Below are 15,933 nucleotides of genomic sequence, written 5' to 3'. Positions count from 1 at the left end.
AAGCGACTGCCCTTAGCACTAAAGGAAATCTTAATAGCTTGAAGGTGAGAATTAAGTCAACAAAGTCAACAAATAAAATAAATGCATCTTTTATCACACCATTACCAAGGGAAGAAAATGCCAAAAGGCAGAACTAGAGATGCTTCTCCTGAGGCCTTGCTGGCAACACAAGATTGCCCCAATTTAATTAAATAAGTTTTGTTAAATCAGTTCAAATCCACGTGGACTGTTATGGGTTAAGAGTAGGTTAAACCAGTGGCTTGTTGACAGAAAAATCAAAAAGACAGCCTGTCCATACAGCCTCTTGCATCGGTTTAACTTCATTAATTTAAAAGCTACATCTTAAGTTAAATTAACATAAGCCATCTAGAAGTCTCAGCAAAGCACCACTACTAAGACTTGAATGATTTTGGACCAGTAAATCCAAAATCACTTCTAAAGCTATCCTAGACTCCAGCCCACCTAACTCCATGACATGCTGTCTTTCTGGGATGGCTTTCTACTGCAGGAGGAGGCAGATTTTGTCTTAGGTAGAAGTTTAAGCCACAATTCCACATCTAAATATTCAAATTTCATACTTCGGAAAAGGTACCAACTCCAGCTTCACATTTTGAATGTATATGGGCAATATTAAAAACACACCAGATGGAGACATCCCTGGTCTCATACAAGGTTCAGAATCTAGGTATGAGTTTTGCCAAATGTGCTAATCTATACTTTTTTTGCCTTCACCAAGGCTCTCCCCACCCACAGGGGACTCCTTACAGCCAGGCAGCTTTAAAAGTGTTCCAGCTCTTCCATGCATCACTGTTATATAAATCTGCAAGATCAGAAGCTACACTAGAAATAACTGGCTCACTAACAATATCCCTCTTCATAGCCATTGAATGACCTTAGCCAGCACAACATGACTGATCTGGTTCACAAAGCTTTAAGCTGAATAAAATTAAACTATATAGGTAAGTTTTACTTTAGTCAATGTTTTATACATGCATCTACACGCACACACACACGCACATATACATATATATAATCCGCAATAAAAAGCAAGGATTAGAGACAAAGATCAGAAATATGAATAGCTGATTTTTAGATTACTCTAATAAGCTTTGCAGAAGGTATTTCATAATTTAACGAGATAATAAACCATCATAATTAACTGCATTTTACATACCTCTCTCCTTCCCTGAGGGGAAAGAAAAGCTTTAAAAGCAATCAAAAAACAAAACTCAACACTCCAGACTTAGGAAGGAACCCATCCTACCAAACTGGTAAACCAGACACCATAATACCTGCAAAACATGCCTCTGAGGGAACTGGGAGGTTAAGCCTGTTTCCAGCTCTAGCCCTTTAAAGAAGGTTTTCCAAATCCAAATGAAACCAATGGAGTGCCATCACCCTCAAAGTGCAGATGCAAAGCAAAGCAGCTGTTGTCGCTCATGTCTTAGCCCAGCATTAGCAGTGTCAAATTAAGGACTACTCACTTTTACTGAGCAGTTTCTTTAGAAGGATTTAGCAGCCAATTATTACATACAATCTTTTTCCTGAAGCTCAAGGCGAAAACCAGCGAGGTAGGGGGAGGGGGGAGATAATGAGCTATGTCTTCTTCAGAGGCTCAAGAGAAGCAGAGATCATCTGTGGTGTCAATCCCCACAGCAGCCATGAGGTTCCCTGGGTCGTATGGGACAAGCAGCATGTTAGGACCGCTCTTACTCTACACTCCCCCTTGGCAGATAGCAGGGAACTTTCAACAAGTATTTCTTGGCAATATTTCCATCCTCCCCATTCCATTTAGTGAAGGAAAGTCAGGCACAAGGCACAGTCTTTGGATCAGCTACTAATGACGCAGAACACCAATCTTCCCGATATAGACAGCTGCAATGCAAAGTGAGACATATCAAAAGCTAGGGTTCATCGTTATTTAAATGAATCACTTGAACTCTACTAGTACGAAGTGCTACTCTCTCCTCTACCTCAACTTGTCACGCTTCTAGACAAGAAATACAAAGAAGAACTATGGCACCTTAATTTATAGGATCTCAGAAAAAAAAAAAAACAACCAACAAAACAGGACAGGCTGGTGGGTCTACAAATGTTGTGCACATAGCAATATAAACAGGAAAACTGAATTAATCAGCTTCATAACACAGTAGGGTAACAGCAGTTACAGGAAAAATGTGGGCTAAACCCAAGTTTCCCAGAACTAAGAGCAACTTGGTGTAGAAGCTGTGATAACAAAGCGAATCTGCTCATGAAGCAGAGGATGTTCATGGCCTGGGGAAACGAGAGGGTGGGATGCAGTAGGGAGTCGGGGCTCTTCAGGAGAGGCAGCAAGGGTCTACAGTGTGTGAAATGCTATTCCAGAGCATGGCAGATGTTATCAAGGGGGATAACTGTTATCAAGGGGGAGTTTAGATGGCTAAAGTAATCAGTTATCCAAAAGAAATGGCTATAGCTTTTAATACTGTCTGCAAGAAAAGAATGGCTATTCCCTTATTTCCTATAAGAAATATAAATATGCAATTAAAAACAGAATCGTAGAAGCGTTATGGCTGGAAAAGACCTTCAAGATCATCAAGTCCAACCTTTATCTAACTCTACCAGGCCCACTTCTAAACCATGTCCCTGAGAACCATATCTAGATGGCTTTTAAATACATCCATGGATGATGATTCAACCACTTCCCTGGGCAGCCTGTTCCAGTCTTTGATAACCCTTTCAGTGTAGATGTTTTTCTTAATGTCTAATCTAAACCTCCCCTGGCACAAGTGGACACTGTTTCCTCTTGTCCTATCGGTTGTAACTTGGGAGAAGAGACCAACGCCAACCTCTCTACAACCTCCTTTCAAGGAGTTGTAGAGAGCAATAAGGACTCCCCTCAGCCTCCTTTCCTTCAGACTAAACAACCCAAAAGTCTCTCAGCCACTCCTCACAAGACTTATTCTCAAGATGCTTCACCAGCTTCGTTGCCCTCCTCTGGACATGCTCCAACATCTCAATGTCCTTCTTATACTGTTGCACCCAAAACTGAACGCAGTACTTAAGGTGCGGTCTCACCAGTGCCGAGTACAGTGGGACAAGCACTTCTCTAGTCCTGCTGGCTACGCTATTCCTGATGGAGGCCAGGAAGCTGTTGGCCTCCTTGGCCATCTGGGCACACTGCTGGCTCATGTTGTCAATCAACACCCCCAGGTCCCTTTCTGACGGGCAGCTTTCCAGCCACTCCTCCCCAAGCCTGTAGCGCTGCATGGGGTTGTTGTGCCCCAAGTGCAGGATTTGGCACTTGGCCTTGTTGAAGCCTTGGCCCAATAATCCAGCCTGTCCAGGTCCCTCTGAAGAGCCCTCCTACCCTCAAGCAGATCAACACTCCCACCTAATTTGGTGTCATCTGCAAACTTACTGAGGGTGCTCTCAATTTCCTTGTCAAGATAATTAATAAATATATTAAACAGGAGTGGCCCCAACACTGAGTCCTGTGGAACACCACTAGTGAACAGCTGCCAACTGGATTTAACTCCATTCACCATCACTCTCTAGGCCTGGCCATCCAACCAGTGTTTGATCCAGCAGAGTGTATGCCTGTCCAAGCCTTGGGAAGCCATTTTTTTTTTTATGAGAGTGCTGTGGGGAATAGTATCAAAGGCTTTACTGAAGTCTAGGTAAATAATATCCACAGCCTTTCTCTTGTCCACCAAGCGGGTCACCTTGTCATAGAAGGAGATCAGGTTTGTTAAGCAGGACTTGCCCTTCATGAACTCGTGTTGACTGGGGCTGATTGTCTGGTTGTCCTGTACAAATAAAGCACTTTAAGGAGAGGGAGGGGGGGGGGGGGGGGGGGGGGGCACAGCCAACCCCCAACCCCTTCAAAAACTGCAACTTTCACAATGGGAACTCCAGCGGCGATTCTGCGTAACACGTGGCACAGGAGGGCTCTGGGATGCCACTAGTCAGGGGCTGGTTGCTGCAGATGTCAGTAAGCAGTTCGTTTTCATCAATAACAGAAGATGCCTGTAGCATCAGCAGTTTTACTATGTTCGTTGTTTACCAGAAAACACAACCATCTTATCCTTTATTAGCTGGTATTTCTCAAGGTTCCCTCCCTTTATTTTTCTCTCCCTGGTATAAAGGAGCATATTTACAAATAATATAGGCTACAGAGCTCACACTGTGGGATGTTCATTGTGTGAGGCTGGAAAATTTAAAGCGATGATAAATGCATTAAGTTACGTTACACGTATCATTAAGTAATGCCGAATTCTATCCTTAAAATACGCGACTTGATAATGCAGCCCTCCTAACAGAGGGGCGATCCCCCGGCAGACACAGTGAAGCGCCGCGCTGCATTATATAATAACATTTTCCAGAGGAATGAGCAGAGCGCTTTCTGCGATGCCCGGGGAGCGTACAAGCTGTCACTGTGCACTCAGCAGCATCTTCTACAGGGACCGTGTAGCAGAATCAAGTAACTCGTGGGTGTACTACAGGAAGAGTAAATGACATTCAAGCAACATCCATGTTCTGAAATGCAGGTAGTGCCTCTCATCACTGCACTGCCTAATTAAAATCCACATGAACTCAAAGGGACACCCATCCAGGGGTAAATGACTCTCATGTATGCACCTCAGCTGTTACCTTTGCCTACCTATCGAGCTGGTAGAGTGCAGCTCTGCACTGCAACACCCCCCTTCTGCAGCAGCTAAATGCCACTGATTTATATGTGCTGGCATAAATGTAGAGGGAGGGGGAAAAAAGGGAGTCGGGGGAGAGAAACAAACAAACAAAAAAAAATCTCATCTCATCCCATCTAAGAACTCCCAGGGCTTATCAGCTGATGAGGTGTGCTGCTGGCATTGAGTATTGCCAGTGCTCAGACCTTCTTGCTCCACGTTTCAGCTACCCCAGCAAAGTATCTGAAAATCTTCATAAATCCTCCCTCTAATATTCAATCTGGAAAATAACCACTGTGACACAATGCTTTGGAGCTTTTCATTTCTATGCTCATTAAAATAATTAAGGAACTGAGACTGACATTAGGTTTTTTTGTGGGGTTTTCCATGTCCTCGTTAAAAGGTTCCACGGCTGACATGACTCAGAAATTTAGAGCTCATTATACAGAACCACCTAAATTAGTATTCCGTTCATGGGCTTAATAGGTATTTAAGCAATGTAAAAGACAGGTTTTGTTTTGTTCTTTTTTAATTGATAGAATAAACTGTATTCAAATGCTCAGAAAGTCTCACTTGTCTGCAAAGAAGAGAGAGATGAATTAGCAGAGCACAAACAGTCCTAGGACCCTTTGTTGCCAATAAGGCAAATGAGACCAGTGGGTTTCCTCCTCCATCTCCAAGCCCTTTGTAATTAAAGATAGCAGCTCACCTAATGTTCAGGAAACGCCGTAAACATTTGTTTTCATTAAGGCTTATATTGGGAAACCACGCAGATTCTCTTGAATAAAACCTAGCAGAAAAACACTTCAGTAGAAAAGATTGGGATGGTCTGAAGAAACAGCAGAGTAAGGAACAAACAAGCAAGAAAACAAAGCAGAAAAGTCAACAATTAATTCATGCATCCTGGACTGTCTAATGATCACTGAAGTAGTACAGAGAGGAACACAAACAGGAAATGGATTTCTGTTTTAAGGACTAAAGGGTTTGGTGCTTTTCATATAAAATTACAGCAAACCCTCAGAAGACGTCACCTCAGAAGAGCAAAACATTCTTCATACTATGTTTAAAACAAGACCCTGAGTACAAAAAGCAAAAGAGACTCTGCTACCCTTATTAAGTATTATTGGGAGGAAGAAATCCAGGAAGGCAAGAGAAGACTTTCTTCTTCCGATGTTTTATTTGGGACCATGAACAACACCGCCCTACATCTTTCAACAAATGCCATTGAAGTCCTGCCTTCTTGATATCTAAACACTATAATATTGAAGGGGCAAGTGGGGAAGGAAATTTCTGCATAGACACTACCCTTGCACTACTACTTACTGGAGAAAAAAAATATTTTTTCTTCTGGAAGCATGTTGCTAGAAAGCTTCCCATAATTTCCAACCCAAAGAAAGGAGTTTGAGTCAACAGGGTATTCGATTTTGTAATAGAAAAAAAAGGATTTCTGAAGGTGCGCATGTCCTCCAGCCTCCACTTGAAGTTTTAGGCAGTTTGCTTTTTAAGTTGGGAATGTCAAGTTCTAAAAGATGTGTCCCTGAGCAGTGAGAAGAGTCCTGAGGAAAAAAAAAAAGCGCACCCAGAGGACAGGAGAGATCAGATCAAGCAGATAGTATCAGGGTCTGCAAATCTGCCCAGATCCTGAAATATTGTTGTCTGTCCTCATGTCAAACCTGACTTCAGCCCTAAGAGCCTTTAAAAATTGTTATATGAAGAGACGGTATATGAAGATTAAATTCACACTTCCTTTTAGAAGACAGAGTAACATGAACTTCTAACAACCCCCTTTTAACTTGCCTTTTTCATGTTAAAAATTTGAAATAATGATGTGACAGAGCTGCATTTCTAACAACATCAGAGCTCTGTCTCAGGAAAAGGATTTTCCTCTCCAAGAGCTGAGAAGAAACAAGAAACAGCAACAGGCCCAGACCCTGCCTTTTTCACCCATCCCAGCCCAGAAACTTCCTTCCTCCACGGCAAGCAGACCAAGTATTTTGGCAGGGACCTGTCAGTGTTTTGTAGAAACCGGGAAATTAGCATACAGCTGCATCCCCAGACTGGCAGAGGGCTTTGAACGGCACGTAAAAACCTGATAGAGAAGCAAATCAATCTGAAGCCTTGACCTGAAGACAGCATATAACACTGAAGAATGAGAGACACACACACCCCCACCCACCCCCAAACAGCTAAAGCAGTTACATTTCCTGAAACTGGACAGTTTCAGCGTAGGGGGTGGGGAACCAGTGCTCAACAAGATGCAACTGAGAAGCTGAAAATAATTACCATAATTTGGAATGAAGTTCCATATTGGGAAGTTCCTATGACTAAAATAGGAGGAACACAACATGGTTTAGGAAACATGGGGTACTTTTGTTATCTGAGCTATTTTCATTGAATTACCCTGTAACACCATATAAAAACGTAAAGGAGAGATGATTCTATTTTTACTATGATTGGCACATACTCTTTGTACTTCCATTGAATTAGTAATGCTACACATAAGCTGTAGCTTCAGAGGACAAGGTACGACGTAGGACCTTCAACACCAACACATACTTGGCACAAAAGGCTTTGAACGAACAATCCTGTGGGTGAAGAGGATGTCTTTCTCTGCCACTAAAATAATCAAGTACCCAACAACCCAACAGATCAGCAGCCATCCATTCAATAAACACTTAATTTCTCAGTTTATGCTGACCAACTTAACAGAGGCAGCCAGCTGACACAAGCCAAGTAAGAGCCTGGGGAAATATATGGTAGACAGTACGTGGCATCGCCTTCTGATGGCTTATTCTGTGGTGTAAAACTCCAACATACATAGAATAACATAATTGAAAAGGAGAATAAACAAGACACTTTGCTGAAGAATCTGGAAAAACAGAAGGATATTAAGCAGGGCTACTCCAAGTGCAGTCAAAATCTGGGGCACTTAATTTACAGCATTCTTCAGCCTGCAGACATCTTAGGAAAATGTCTGACTCACTAAAAATCAATAACAAATAAGCACTGTCTTCCAGTGGATCCAGGAGTTAACTCTTGTTATTTAAAAATGTATTTGAATGCAGTTGTGCTGATAAAGCACTCTCAAAATCCTCCTCCCAGAGATAATTTCTTTTTTGTTTATTTATTAATTTCTGTGTTAATTTAATATCCGAATAAGGAAGTGGAGACATAAATACATAAATCAAAAATAGACACATATATAAACAAAACATGTAAATAAATAATATATTTTTACTTTAGTCTTCAAAACAATAAACAAATATTACTCCGATCTTAAATCCCTCAAAACTCTGCTAATTAATTTTGAAGATGGAGGAGAGATACAGCGATTAAGTGATGTGCACGGCCACACAGTATGGCAAGAATCTGAACACGCATGTTCCCTGCCCTGTACCTACAGTAGTAGGCTACTAGGCAATACTGTGGTTTTATTGCACAAAGAACAAGAAATGTTTGAATTCATGTTCTAGTAGGATTCTGTGACTAAGCTTCAAGGAATAAACAACCTTTTTTTCACGTGTTCTTTTTCTCAATTACTCCAGTTAATTCTCCTGACAAGAATAGCGTGGCCTTTATTCAAATGCTATCTCCCCTATTTTTCCATTTCTCATCTGATTCACCTTTAAAGTTTATTTTGCAGTCCATCTGGAAACTGGAAGCAATTAAATACTCTTAAACTGGTACGGCATGTAGCACATGTATCAAGAATAAATTTGACAACAATATTTCTACATAACAGAAATTAAGTAAAACAGATAAAAAACAAACCTTGATTGCATGGTAACATTTGCCTAGGTATGACTCAATACTTACAATCTAATTTTCAGGTAATGAGAGGATTTCATAGGCCTAGAGATAAAAAAGTGAGGTTAGAATCATAGAATCATAGAATTGTCTGGGTTGGAAGAGACCCTTGGGATCATTGAGTCCAACCATCTACCCTACTCTACAAAGTTCGCCCCTACACCGTATCCACCAACACCACATCTAAACGTCTCTTAAACACATCCAGGGATGGTGACTCAACCACCTCCCTGGGCAGTCTATTCCAATGCCCGACCACTCTTTCTGTGAAAAATTCATTCCTAATGTTCAGTCTAAATCTGCCCTGTTGGAGCTTGAAGCCATTCCTTCTTGTTCTGTCATTAATTACCTGTGAGAAGAGACCAGCACCAACCTCTCTACAGTGTCCTTTCAAATAGTTGTAGAGAGTGATGAGGTCTCCCCTCAGCCTCCTCCTCCTCAAACTAAACAGTCCCAGCTCCTTCAACCGCTCTTCATATGATTAGTTTGCTAGGCCCTTCACCAGCTTTGTTGTCCTCCTCTGCACTCGCTCCAGCACCTCGATCTCTCTCTTGTATTGAGGTGCCCAAAACTGGACACAATACTCGAGGTGTGGCCTCACCAGTGCTGAGTACAGGGGCACAACCACCTCCCTACTTCTGCTGGCCACGCTATTTCTAATACAAGCCAGGATGCTGTTGGCTTTCTTGGCCACCTGGGCACACTGCTGGCTCATATTCAGCCGCTTGTCAATTAGAACCCCCAAGTCTCTTTCTGCCGGGCAGCTTTCCAGCCACACTTCCTCAAGCCTGTAGCGCTGCCTGAGGTTATTGTGGCCCAAGTGCAGGACCTGGCACTTGCCCTTGTTGAAACTCATACCATTGATGTTGGCCCAATGATCCAATCTAAGTTTCTCTGTAGAGCTTCCCTATCCTCCTGGGAATCAACACTCCTGTTTAACTTGGTGTCATCTGCAAACTTGCTGATGATACACCCTATGTCCTTATCAAGATCATCAATAAAGATGTTGAACAGAAATGGTCCCAACACTGGGACAGAAATCTCAGAAATCGTGCCACACCTGGTTTGTCTTCTTGTTCTCTTACAAATCAACCGGGTGGGTTGAATTAGATTTCAAGAAAAATCAATAGCGGTCAATTTTTCTGGTGTAAGACAAACATAAAAAGACCAAGCACACCGAGATATTGCAATTAGCAGGCCAGTTTGGTTTCAGGCTTCTGACCTAAGAGTCAGGGAGGCTGAAAGATTTCTCAATCTCTGTTAAGAAAACTTCATGATTTCCAATGTGCAGGTGTAAAGAAGACAACACTAAAAATAGCAGTAATCAAGAAAGTCCCAGCTGCTCACTTTCACAGCAAACTAGAGTATGCAAAAGAAAAACATGAGACTCCCTTCTAAAAAAAGAGTTGATTAAAATTTTAGAGTAATTTATTTTTAAATACACATTTTGCTTGACAACGTGCAGAACAAATTGTCACAGGGCCAGGAATAATCTAAGGCATAATAAAAGAGCACAGAAGACAAAAAGTGAAGGGTTTCAGAGTCTGTCCCTCACCTCAGCAGGAAAGAGGAATGACCAAAAGAGACAAGATGTTTGCTTGCTTAGGATAAAAATGAGAGGAATGTTACCCAGGAGGGCTGAGCTGATCAGGGCAGCCTGCCACCACCCAGAGGGTTTGATGCTCGTCCTCTTAGTCTTTCTGCCTCTGGCCACCTCTGCTGTGCTCACCGAGGTGCCCAGGGGACCTGTCCCCGAGACAAGGCCCACTAACCTAGCAGAAAACCATCTGCCTTTGCTTTTGCTAGGTGGCAAACCGTGCCAGAGCCAGCACAAATGGGGTCAGGGGAAGCAAACTCCTCCTTATCATGTATCCCCTGGCTGCATAGCGGGCCATTAGGCTGTAATTTCAGCCCAGCTCTCAACAGGAGGCAAAGTGATTTGCATTATCTGACCAACAGCCCAAGGTAGGGTATTTATGCAGTTGTAAACCAAAGGGACTTCTCAGTAGGCTCCTGATTGTGGAAAGCCACAGATGACAGTGCTCAGCAGGCCAAAGGAAAGCAGTGCAACATTGCAAATTATCATAACCTACGGCAAGACCTCCCTAAAGAAAGAGGGAAAACCTCTGAAGATGCAGCTACCATAAGAAACTAGCGTCCATCAAAACAGCAGTGCAGTTACACTGGCTTTCTGGGCGGGATGTCCCCTCAGCCAGTGGTTGTGGTAGAGAGAGCACATTTCAAATATCTTTCTAAGTCACTCAAGAAACCACTGACACCATGTGAAACTACGCTTCCCCAAGACAAGGGGTTCAGAAATACAATAGTACATGTGCAAAGGAAAGTATCCTATCTGTTGCAGAACAGCCGACTACCCAAACATCCATGTTTCTCTGTTAAAGCTGGAATATATAAAGCTGTATGAAGACCTATCAAAATTATGATGAGGTGCAAAGAAAAGTCTCTCAGACTTAAAAGGCTAACGACGTGTTGTCTCAAGTTTTAATTTCTTCATCAGAGAAATTTTAACTTGCACCAGAACATGTTTATATAGAATTCCAAAAGCTGCCATTTAAAATAAATAAATTCTAAAAGCTATCCTAGACACTCAGCATACATACACACACAGACGTTACCAGTTAATTCATTTTGCAGAATTATGACTCCAATGAACAGCTCTTCAACTGTGAAGAAAGACCAAATCAGATAATAGCTCCGGGAGTGACCCTTTTAACTAAGGATCTCCTCACTCTCTACTCATACCCCAAATTTTTCATTAATATAAACGAGTATCTACAGAATTTCATGAAAATGAAAGCATTGCAGGCAAATGACATGTTGCAATAGAAGAGATATTAGAAACAAGGTCTGTACAAAATCTACTTACTTTATTGAAAAGATAAATAACAGCTGCAGGAGCTCGAGAAAAAGAGGAGGGCAAGGGAGAAGAGGAAGAGTAGACAGTCATCTCCATAGTAACTACCACTATGAAACTCAGGGGAGAACTTGTCTGAAAGCTGAAAGAAGAATGCTACCAGTGGAAACAGACAGTAATACAACTGGAAAAAAAAACCAAGAACAAAAAACAAAACAGAAAAAAAAATTGCAAATAATTTGCCACATGGTCAATGATCCCTTAAGCTTCAGTTTACTTAATCAGAGCCAAGAACAAATACCAGGAGAGAAAAGCAAAGGAAGAAAGCATAAAATCAAAACATAATGATGACATGGCCATTACTGTACAAATTATTTAACAATAAACATACCATCAAAATAGTAAAAAAACCAAATGTTCAGGTTAAGAAGAAAGAAACCAATTAGCTTCCCTCAGGAAATCCTGTGCTACTGGATGCAGCAATAGAAGAAAATGAAGGAAAAGCACTATACCAGCATAAGCTAGGCCATGTACGTAAAATGTCTGTGATTTTTTTATCAATACAAGAGACCTGAAAAGACTCCAGAGAAGGTATTTACAGTAAAAAAGATCTATGCTTTTCAAATTCAGTTCAGAGCTAGAAAATTCTTACAATCCCAAGCTTCAATGCTGGTGACGAGGACTGCCCTGTTTCTGACCACCACCCCAGACCTCTCTCATCCATCAGGGAGTCTTGAGACCCACTCCCTACTTGGGAAAATCATCTGTTTTGATCTGAGCCATAACAACACTAACACCCACACTGCGGTCAGTTTTGGTGAAATCAGCAGCAGCCCACACTCACACGGCCGTTTGCAAGGAACGCAACAAGAATATATTCCTACCACTAACACATTGTCCAGATCAGCCACAGGAATAAATACAGAATAAGATTTCCTATAGTTTAGTGTATGCCAAACCAGCATACAGTATAAGTACAATCTTCAAATACTTATAAAAAATAAAAAAAACCCACCCAAATATACTTGAAACTCAATGTTAGGATACACTTCCACTTTAAAATACTAGAATGGTACTCTCTGGTTTTTAATATCATTATCTTTGCAGAGCCACAGGACAACGTTATTCCATCCCATGCTGGCTTTTAACTGGGCACACATACAAAACACTTGGGTCAGAACTGTAGCAGAAACGATGTTGTATGCAAACAGCCCATGGTAAGTCTCCTCTGAATGTCCATATAAAAGAAACTAGATGCTTCCATCACCAGTTTGCTTATACATTAGTTAAAATACAAACTAGGTCTTACAGCGCTTAGAACCAAGATCTTCAGAGATCATGTTTGGAGACTGGAGAAGCTATAGTAATGCAGCCTACTAAATCATGTCCAGCCTAGCACAACAAAATGTAAAATTTCTTCCGGCAAATCAGCCTTATATTCCAAATGTCAGACTGAATTAAAATATTAGGAGCCCGCTTCTACTACAAAGTAGAAAATAGCAAGAATCTTCAGACCATAGTTCCCATATTCCTTTTGTTTCCTAATCCTTCAAAAGACCACTTAAAAAAGGCCTTACTTTGTAAAATTGTTACTAAATTTAACCTCGGCAAACTACTTACTGCCAAATATTACAGCATTTTACATCTTTATTTCAGGAACAGTTTTCTGCTTCTCCAATCTTGGCCCTTTATTCTTGCTAGAATTATTTTTATCTGTTGACATCTTTTTAAGCTCAAATTTTAATTATATGCGAGAAAATGAATCTGTTTCATTTAATTCTGAAATCTTACTCATACTTGATGGTGCCGAATGTTATCTCATTAAGTAATCACTTCTTTTCCAAAAGAATAAGACCACTGCAAGTGCTAGGATAGCTAATTTCTAAGAATCAAAATTTTAAAACAGAATCCCATTCTTTAAAAAAACCTAACAGACAAAAAAAACCATTGCTGTAATCTTAAAAATACAATTATATGCATTTTTTTCTTCCTGTCTTTGATTTTAAATTCTTTTGGAGGGAATTATGAATAGAGGAATAAGTGGAAAGATGCTAATTTGTGATACATGTGAATGTTTGGGTTGGGGTGTCCCCCCCCACCATTCACGCTGCAGGATCATGGAAACTGATTCATGGAGTGAGCAGCCAAGGCTGTCGGGAGATCTCATGGGCCTCAGTGTTAGTTTGGTGAGGATGTAACATTTTACCTAGGGGTAAACACAACCCAAAGCAAAAAACATATAGATTTCAAGTTATCTATGTTTCCACTATTTAGGATGAGGCAGCCTGGCTCTGGAACAGCAGTGACAGCCAGAAACAGCTAAGGGCACAGCAACAAGTCCATAGAATCATAGAATGGTTTAGGCTGGAAAGGACCTTGAAGATAATCTAGTTCCAACACTGCTGCCATGGGCAGGGACACCTTCCACTAAACCAGGTTGCTCAAAGCCCCATCCAGCCTGGCTTTGATCCCTGCTGACATGACAAAATCCTCGGGAATGCCCACCACATGTAACATTTCTCCTTTGGGAAGAAAAAACACTCACTGGCTGTCCAGATACAGTCCTCTATGGAAAATGGTTATACCAACCTGTCTTTCTGAAATGTCACCTAAGTAGATTGTCCATAAATGCCTTACTCTCTGGACAGGAGAGTAACAGAAAGCTAATTTTCTGAGAAGAACAAAGTCAAGAAGGTTCTAAAAAGGATCAAATCAGACAGGTGGCTCATCTCCCCCAGATATCAGCAGCAGCAGTCTGGGCACTGGGCTGAACTATCAGTCAGTAGCTGAACTGTACAAGGTAAGAGAAGGCCAAGCAACAGCACAGATGCATGTGGAAAATGACAGAAGAAATCAGATGCAGCAAAGTTAACCCAAATATCAGGCCAGAGTCTTATACAGACAGTGGCTTATGTGCATCAAAAAATCCTCTTTCGCATTGACACACAAATTTGCTTGGAAAAAGGCTCTTTCAGTACAGAATCAATTATTACCTACATTGGTTCAGAACAACCTCTCCCTGTTATTTAAGCAGTCAACATCTGGCCTGTCATACACAGGGGTGAGACATACGAATAAAGTGAAGGACAGTAGGAATGGGTTATCAAGCAGCTGAAAGAGCATTTGCCATACACAGAACCCACAGAAACAACTGCACCAGTCCAGTCTGGCTTTGGAAACTCCCCTGGTCCCTCAGGGGATGAGCCCAAGCTCAAGATCATGAAGACCTCCTCCAACTCTGACTTCTGAAGACAAGGTGGTAGATGAGGACAAGAGAGCTTGAACAGGACATTGCTTAACACTTCTCAGCTGCTATAAATTGTACCTTCACAATTATTAATTCACTACTTGGACAAGTTGTTTACATAGCTGTCTACCCACAAAGTTGAAGTGATCCCAGATTCATGCACCTTGTAATATCTTGCCTGTTGGATAGAAAAAACATGTCAACAACTTCTGTTTGTTCGTTATGAAAATACTGAAAGAAAATTAATCACCTGATTTTTTTTTCTTTTCAAACTACATAAAATGATCTCCTTGACTTCCATTATAAAGCACGTAATCTGTCTTTTTACTATTCCTGTGCAAATTCACTCCAATGGACTGTTACTGTTTTCTTTATAAGGCTTGTTATTTAAATAGAAATGTGCTGCACTAAAAATATATTCCACTCATATCAGAATTTCCAGAAGGGGTAAAAAAAAAAAAAAAAATCAAGATTATGATCCATAAATCTTACTGCCACTTTGGGTTTATTGTGGATCAATGTAGTTCATCATAAGCAAACAACTAATGCAGATTTGTATAGCCTACTGAAATTAGAAAAAAATAATAGAAGCACCTGGTTTATAAATGGGATTACATTATGTAGTAGCAGGCAACGGCTGAAAACAAATACATTACATAGTGTTTCAATTAGTGAGAAGACTATTCACTAAAAAGGTCCTGGAAAAACACTTTGATACTATGAGCAGTCTCCTGCTTTCACACCTGAGTCATAATACACCGCTCTTTCTATCACCTACAATACTGAGTAGAAATCCCTCACAAACTTACATACGTGGGAACGGGATTGACCTTGTTTTACGTCTTGCATGGTAGGTGCTAAGTCTAGTGCTAAAGAGACTGTTCATTATTAACTATCAAAACAATTTGACAAAAAAAAAAAAAAGGGAAAAAGAAAAAAGAAACCAACCCTAAGTCCCCTCAATCTTTTGACAGCTCTGCTGCAAGAAAATCTTTTGCGGCTCAAGTTGAAAAGTAAATATCACTTAAAGAAACCACTTAAATTAGCAGCTTGCCTAAGACACAGAAGCTTGCCTACCCTTGACTGGCGTCTTTTGTGCTGAGGGTGCAATACAGCTCTGCCAGCCTAGCAGCTGTGCGGCCACCAGCCAAAGGAGACCAGCGGACATGCCTCCCCCACCTTGGCCACGTACTCCCACCGTTTAATTTGACAAACCTTGACACTCATCTTGCCCCACAGTGAGCCAGTTCAGGGAGTTAAATTGGCAGGTAAAAATTAAAAAAAGACAAACAGGAAAATGCAGCAGGGAGCCAGCACGAGGCGAGGGGCAGGACCAC

The 15,933-nt window shown here is 41.2% G+C and overlaps 1 protein-coding gene across 1 annotated transcript in view; it reads right to left on the bottom strand.

Annotated features, from left to right (window-relative positions):
• Positions 1–15,933, bottom strand: part of JARID2 (jumonji and AT-rich interaction domain containing 2) — a 128,827-nt gene that overhangs the window by 78,948 nt on the left and 33,946 nt on the right. The window lies entirely within an intron of this gene.

Source organism: Vanellus vanellus (genome assembly GCF_965231255.1).
Source record: "Vanellus vanellus genome assembly, chromosome: 2".
In the NCBI taxonomy this organism is placed as follows: domain Eukaryota; kingdom Metazoa; phylum Chordata; class Aves; order Charadriiformes; family Charadriidae; genus Vanellus; species Vanellus vanellus.
The sequence above is the reverse complement of the archived record's forward strand: the minus strand, read 5'-3'. Positions and strand labels throughout refer to the sequence as shown.